This window comes from Mustela putorius, unplaced genomic scaffold, assembly GCF_011764305.1.
Source record: "Mustela putorius furo isolate JIRA1106 unplaced genomic scaffold, ASM1176430v1.1 tig00000870_pilon_pilon_pilon, whole genome shotgun sequence".
NCBI classification, from domain to species: domain Eukaryota; kingdom Metazoa; phylum Chordata; class Mammalia; order Carnivora; family Mustelidae; genus Mustela; species Mustela putorius.
The window spans coordinates 645,311-651,453 of record NW_025421503.1 but is presented as its reverse complement, the minus strand read 5'-3'; positions in this window follow the sequence as shown (position 1 = coordinate 651,453).

Sequence of the window (6,143 nt, the reverse complement as noted above, 5' to 3'; positions counted from 1 at the left end):
GTTCTGATTTGTGCTTCCCTTTTGAGTGATGTTGACCATCTTTTTATCTGTCTCTTAGCCATCTGGATGTTTTCTTTGGAAGAATGTCTATTCATGTTTTCTGCCCATTTCTTAACTGGATTATTTGTGTTTTTTGGGGTGTTGAGCTTCAGAAGTTCTTTACAGATTTTGGATACTAACCATTTAGTAGAAATTTCATCTGAAAATATTTTCTCCCATTCCAAATGTTGCCTTTTAGTTTTTTTGATTGTTTCCTTCACTGTGCAAAGGTTCTTTATCTTGATGAAGTTCCAATAGTTCACTTGTGCTTTTGTTTCCCTTGGTTCCAGGAATTCGTCTAGTAAGAAGATGTTATGGCCAATGTTAAGGAGTCTGCTGTCTGTGTCATCATGTAGGATTTTGATGGTGTCTTGTTTCTGATTTAGGTCTTTCAAAAATTTTGAATTTATTTTTGTGTATGGTATAAGATATTTGTCCAGATTCATTCTTCTGAATGTTGCTGTCCAGTTTTCCCAATACTACTTTTTGAAGGGACTATCTTTTTTTCCACTGGATATTATTTCCTGTTTTATTAAAGATTAGTTGATCATATAGTTATGGGTCCACTTCTGCGCTTTCTCTTCTGTTCCTTTGATCTATGTGTCTGTTTTTGTGTCAATACTATACTCTCTTGAGGTTTTTAATATCACTTGAAGTCTGGAGTTATAATGCCTCTAGCTTTGTTCTTCTTTTTCAATATTGTTTTTGGCCCTTTGAGGTCTTTAGTGGTTCCATACAAATATTAAGATTTTATGTTCTAACTCTGTTAAAAATGCTGGTGTTATTTGATAGGGATTGCCTTAAATGTGTAGACTGATTTGGGTATTATAAATTTTAACAATATTTGTTCTTCCAATCCATGAGCATGGGATGTTTTTCTAAATCCTTTTGTCATTTTCAATTTCTTTCATAAGACTTTGAAAGTTTTTGGATTACAGATCTTTTACCTCTTTGGTTAAATTTATTCCTAGGTATGTTATGGGTTTTGGTGCATTTGGAAATGGGATCAATTCCTTGATTTCTCTTTCTGCTGATTCATTATTAGTGCATTAAAATGCAACAGATTTCTATATATAGATATTTTTTCCTGCAACTTTGCTGAATTCATGTATCAGTTTTAGCAATTTTTGGTGTACTATTTTGGGATTTGTACATACAGTATCATTTCATCTGTGAATAATGAAAGTTTTGTTTCTTACTTGCCAAATTGGATGTTATTTATTTATTTGCTTGTTTGTTTATTTATTTTTGTCATCGTTGTTGTTGTCTGATTGCTGAGGCTAGAACTTCCAGGGTTATGTTAAACAGTAATGGTGAAAATGGATATACCTGTCTTATTCTTGACCATAGAGGAAAAGCACTCAGTTTTTCCCCATTGAGGATAATATGAGATGTGTGTATTTCCCATATGGCCTTTATGATGTTGAGATATGTTCCATTTATCCCTGCTTTGTTGAGGATTTTTATTAAGAATGGATATTGTAATTTGTCTGATTTTTTTTCTTCATCTGTTGGGAGCATCATATAGTTCTTATCCTTTCTTTTATTAATGTGGCAAATCATGTTGACTGATTTCGAAATATTCAGCAGCCCCTTTAGCCCAGGAATACTTCCCACTTGATCATGGTGAATAATTATTTGAATGTCCCGTTGGATTCAATTTGCTAGCATGTTAGAGAGAATTTTTGCATCCTTGTTCATCAGGGGTATTGGTCTGTAATTCTCCTTTTCAATGGGGTCTTTGTCTGGTTTGGGAATCAAGGTAATGTTGGCCTAGCATGAGTTTGGAAGTTTTACTTTCATTTCCATTTTTGGAACAATATGAGAATAATAGGTATTAATTCTTTTTAAATGTTTGGGAGAATTCTCCTGTGAAGCCATCTGGCTCTGGACTTTGGTTTGTTGGGAGATTTTTGATTTCTGATTTAAATCCTTTGCTGGTTATGGGTCTCTTTAAAGTTTATATTTCTCCATGTTTCAGTTTTGGTAGTTTATATGTTTGTTGGAATTCATCCATATCTTCCAGATTGCCCAATTTTTTGGCATATAATTTTTCATAATATTTTCTTATAATTGTATTTCTGTGGTGTTGGTGTGATGTCTACTCTTTCATTTGAGACTATATTTCTTTGGGTCCTTTATCTTTTCTTTTTGATTAAGTGTGACTAGGGTTTTTTAATTTTTAAAATTCTTTCAAAGAACAGGCTCCTAGTTTCATTGATTTATTCTACTGTTTATTCGTTTCTATATCATTTATTTCTGCTCTATCCTTTATTATTTGCCTTATTTGAATTAACCTTTATTTGCTCTTCCTTTTCTAGCTCCTATAGGTGTAAGTTCAGGCTGTGTATTTGAGACTTTTGCTGCTTCTTAATGTAGGCCTGTAATGCTATATATTTCCTTTTTGGGACCATTTTTGCTGCATCCCAAAGGATTTGGACAATTGTGTTTTCATTTTTACTGGCTTCCATGTACTTTTAAATTTCTTCCTTAATTTCTTGGTTGGTCCATTCATTCTTCAGTAGGATGTTCATTAACTCCCATGTACGCATGGTCGTTCCACATTTTTTTCTTCTGGTTGACCTCAAGTTTTATATCTTTGTGGTCAAAAAGGATGAGTGGTATGATCTACATATTTTTGTATTTGTTGAGGCATGATTTGACCTAATATGTGATCAATCTTGGAGAATGTTCCTTGTGCACTTGAAAAGAATGTATATTCTGCTGCTTTAGGATGAAATGTTCTCAGTATGTATGTTAAGTCCATCCAGTCCAATATATCATTCAAATCCATTGTTTCCTTGTTGATTTTATGCTTAGATGATCTGTCCATTGCAGTAAGTGAAGTGTTAAAGCCCTCTGTTATTATTAAATCATTATCAATGAGATTCTTTATGTTTGTTGTTGATCGACATATATTTGGCTACTCCCAAGTTGAGGACATAAATATATAAAATTGTTAGGTCTCCTTGTTGGATAGACCCCTTTAATATGGTATAATGCCCTTCTTCATCTCTTGCTACAGTCTTTGTTTAAAATCTAGTTTGTCTGATGTAAGTATGGCTACTCCAGTTTTCTTTTGACATCCATTAGCATGATAAATGTTTCTCTGTCCCCGCACTTTGGTCTGTTGCTGTCTTTAAGTCCATATTAAGTTGGCAGCATAAAGATAGGTCTTGTTTATTTTTAATGCATTCCGATACCCTATATCTTTTGATTGGAGCATTTAGTCCATTTATACTCCATGTAATTATTGATAGATATGAATTTAATTCCATTGTATTACTTGTGAAGTCATTGTTCATGGGGAGGATTCTGTTCCTTTCTAGTTTTTGTTGCTTTTGGTCTTGCTTTCCCACTCAAAGAGTCACTTTAGTATTTCTTGCACAGCTTGGTTAATGTTTCCAAACTCCTTTTTTTTTTTCTTTTTTTTTTTTTTTTTTTTTTTTTGAGAGGAGTTCTCTGTGCCTCCAAGATTTGGATGTCTTTCTCCTTAGCCATTTAGGGAAGTTTTCAGCTATAATTTCTGCAGTTTAAGTTTCTGCCCCCTTTTCTCTTTCTTCTTCTGGGACTCCTATGACACCAATATTGTTATGCTTTATGGATTTGCTGAGTTCCCTAAGTCTTCATTCATGATCAAATATTTTTTTCTTTGACTCTTCTTTTTGCATTCATTATTTTCCATAATTTTATCCTCTATATCACTTATTCATTCCTGTGATTCTTCTTTCCTTATGGTCATTATGGCAGTCAGTTTTGTATCTCAGCTATAGCACTTTTTATTTAGGGCTGACTGTTTTTTAGGTCTTTTATCTCTGTGGTAAGAGACTCCCTGGTGTCTTCTCTGCTTTTCTCAAGCCCAGCTAGTATCCTTAAGATTGTTGCTTTAAATTCTGGATCAGGCATGATACTTACATCCGCTTTGATTATCTTTTCTTTCTTTCTTTTTCTTTTTTGTTTTTGAAATGAATTACACAGTTTTGGCATTTTTTTTCCTGTCTCCATCTTCTGTGTTTTAGGAACACCTCTTATGTTTGCTGCTCCTGAGAGTAATGGCTTTATTAAGAAGAGGGCATATAGAGTCTAGGGCCTGGCCATCAGGAAGTAGTTCTGGTGTATGCTGTGTACACTCTGCTGTTGTGTCTTGGCTTAATTTTTCCTTCATTTCAGTCCTCTGCAGAGTTTCTCATTGACTTCTTGGGGAGTTTTTGGGTCTTGTTTAAGGCGTGCTGAGTTTTAACTGTATTTTTGCCTGCCTGTTAATAAAGGCTAGACTGTATTTCCAGTAGAGCTAAGGTTTTGAAGATCTTTGTGGTCAGTAGACTCAGTGCACACATGGGATTTATGCTGGTTTTTGCAGAGGGAACCAGTGTTGCTCTGGCTCTCAGGTATGCTTGCTCTAGTAAAAATGCACTTGCAGAGTTCTGGGGCAGGGAATGGTCACAGAGCTTGTTTTAGGTTGTTCAAGCCTCCACTATGAGTGCTGTGTTGTTCACTTTGCTGGTGCACATAGGAAATATTGTATCAGCCTGCCCTCTTATCCGCAGAGAGGGGCGTTCACTGTTGTTGCTGTTCAGAAAGCCCTCACAGAAGAGCATACAATCTCCTCTCACATGACCCAGGCATCTGTTCTAATGTGCCTTCACTTTGTCTATGTTCAAGTGGCCTACCTACTTGCCAGTGTAGTGTTTCTTTGTTTTTATCTCAGATGTGCTGGCTGGTTTTCAAAACTCTAAATTTTAGGGATTCAGCATGGCACAGACCCAGGTCTCACTGAGCTGTGTTTAGTGCTGGTTTGTCCTAGAAGGGCAGCCATGAACTCAGAGGGTCTTAGAGTTTACGGTAAAGTGTAGCAAAAAGCGGCTGTCTAGGTTAGCTGCCCTCAGCAGTTGTCTCTGCTACTTTGCTAATGAACTGGGCAGCTCTATGGAGACTTTTGTCCCCAGAGAGGCAGTGCCGCATCTCCCAAGTGCACTGCAAATACAAGGGGAACTGTTTTCCCTTGTGTGACCCAAGGGATCCTCAGACCATGCTGCCTGCTCCCAGTCCTCTGCACTCCTTCTCCATAGAAACACCACTATGATCACCAGGGTCCACCCTGGTGATGGCACAGACTTCCAAAATTTCAGACTTTGAGCTGTCCTGCTTGTTAAATTTATGATAATCAAATCCTCTCTTTTCCCAGTCAATGGTCTTGGGGAAACTGTTTTTCTCATGCAATGCTATTCTCTCTCACTCTATCTTTCTCTCCAACCCCTGTTTCCTTTCTCTGATCAGTGCTTCCATCCCTCTGCAGCATCTTTGGTTCTTTTCTCCCCTAAATCATGTCTTTACTCCTCCTACGTTACATTATGTGTCCTGTTTCCTCCCTCTGGTTATGCAGTTTTTTCTTTCAGTCCTAAGATCTATTTCTTGGGTTTTCAGAATGATTTTATATTTATCTAGCTGTGTTTGAGGTACAAGGCAAATAAAGGGTCCCTGTACTACTCTACCTACCATCTTAACTGCTCTCCCCTCTTTGTTCTTTCAAAATTTTTCCCCCAAGCTTCTCAAGTGTATAAATGATCTTTGTTAAGTTTAGCTTATGCTTAAGTCTTTAAGGAAACTAATTTAACAAATGTCAGAACCACATGTGAATATTTTGGGAATTGAACATTTATATGAAAGATAATATATTTCAATTACAGAGTAGATGAATGGTTAATTCATGTAATGCATTCTAATCACTAATGATTTTTCTATATAGACGTTTTTCTATGTGGACATCCATAACATGATTTTTTGTGTCTTACTTGGTTTTCAACTTTTAATGGAAATCATGTAACCCATCTCTATTTTCTATTTGAAAGTTATATCTTCACAATGTTTCTCATTCCATTTATTCATTTTAATTTGCTTTAAAATAGACCCTGAAATTTTATCTCACTTTAGATAAAGTCTAAGACAGTTCTTCAATAGTCTAGATACAGTCTTTTGGGATTTTAGGTTTTCTATTTACTGTTATATGCTGCTATTATTATCTAAATTAAATAACTAACTAATCATTTTGCTGATGCAACTTGAGGACCCCAGAGCAAATTGAATGCATAAAGTCTCACTTATAA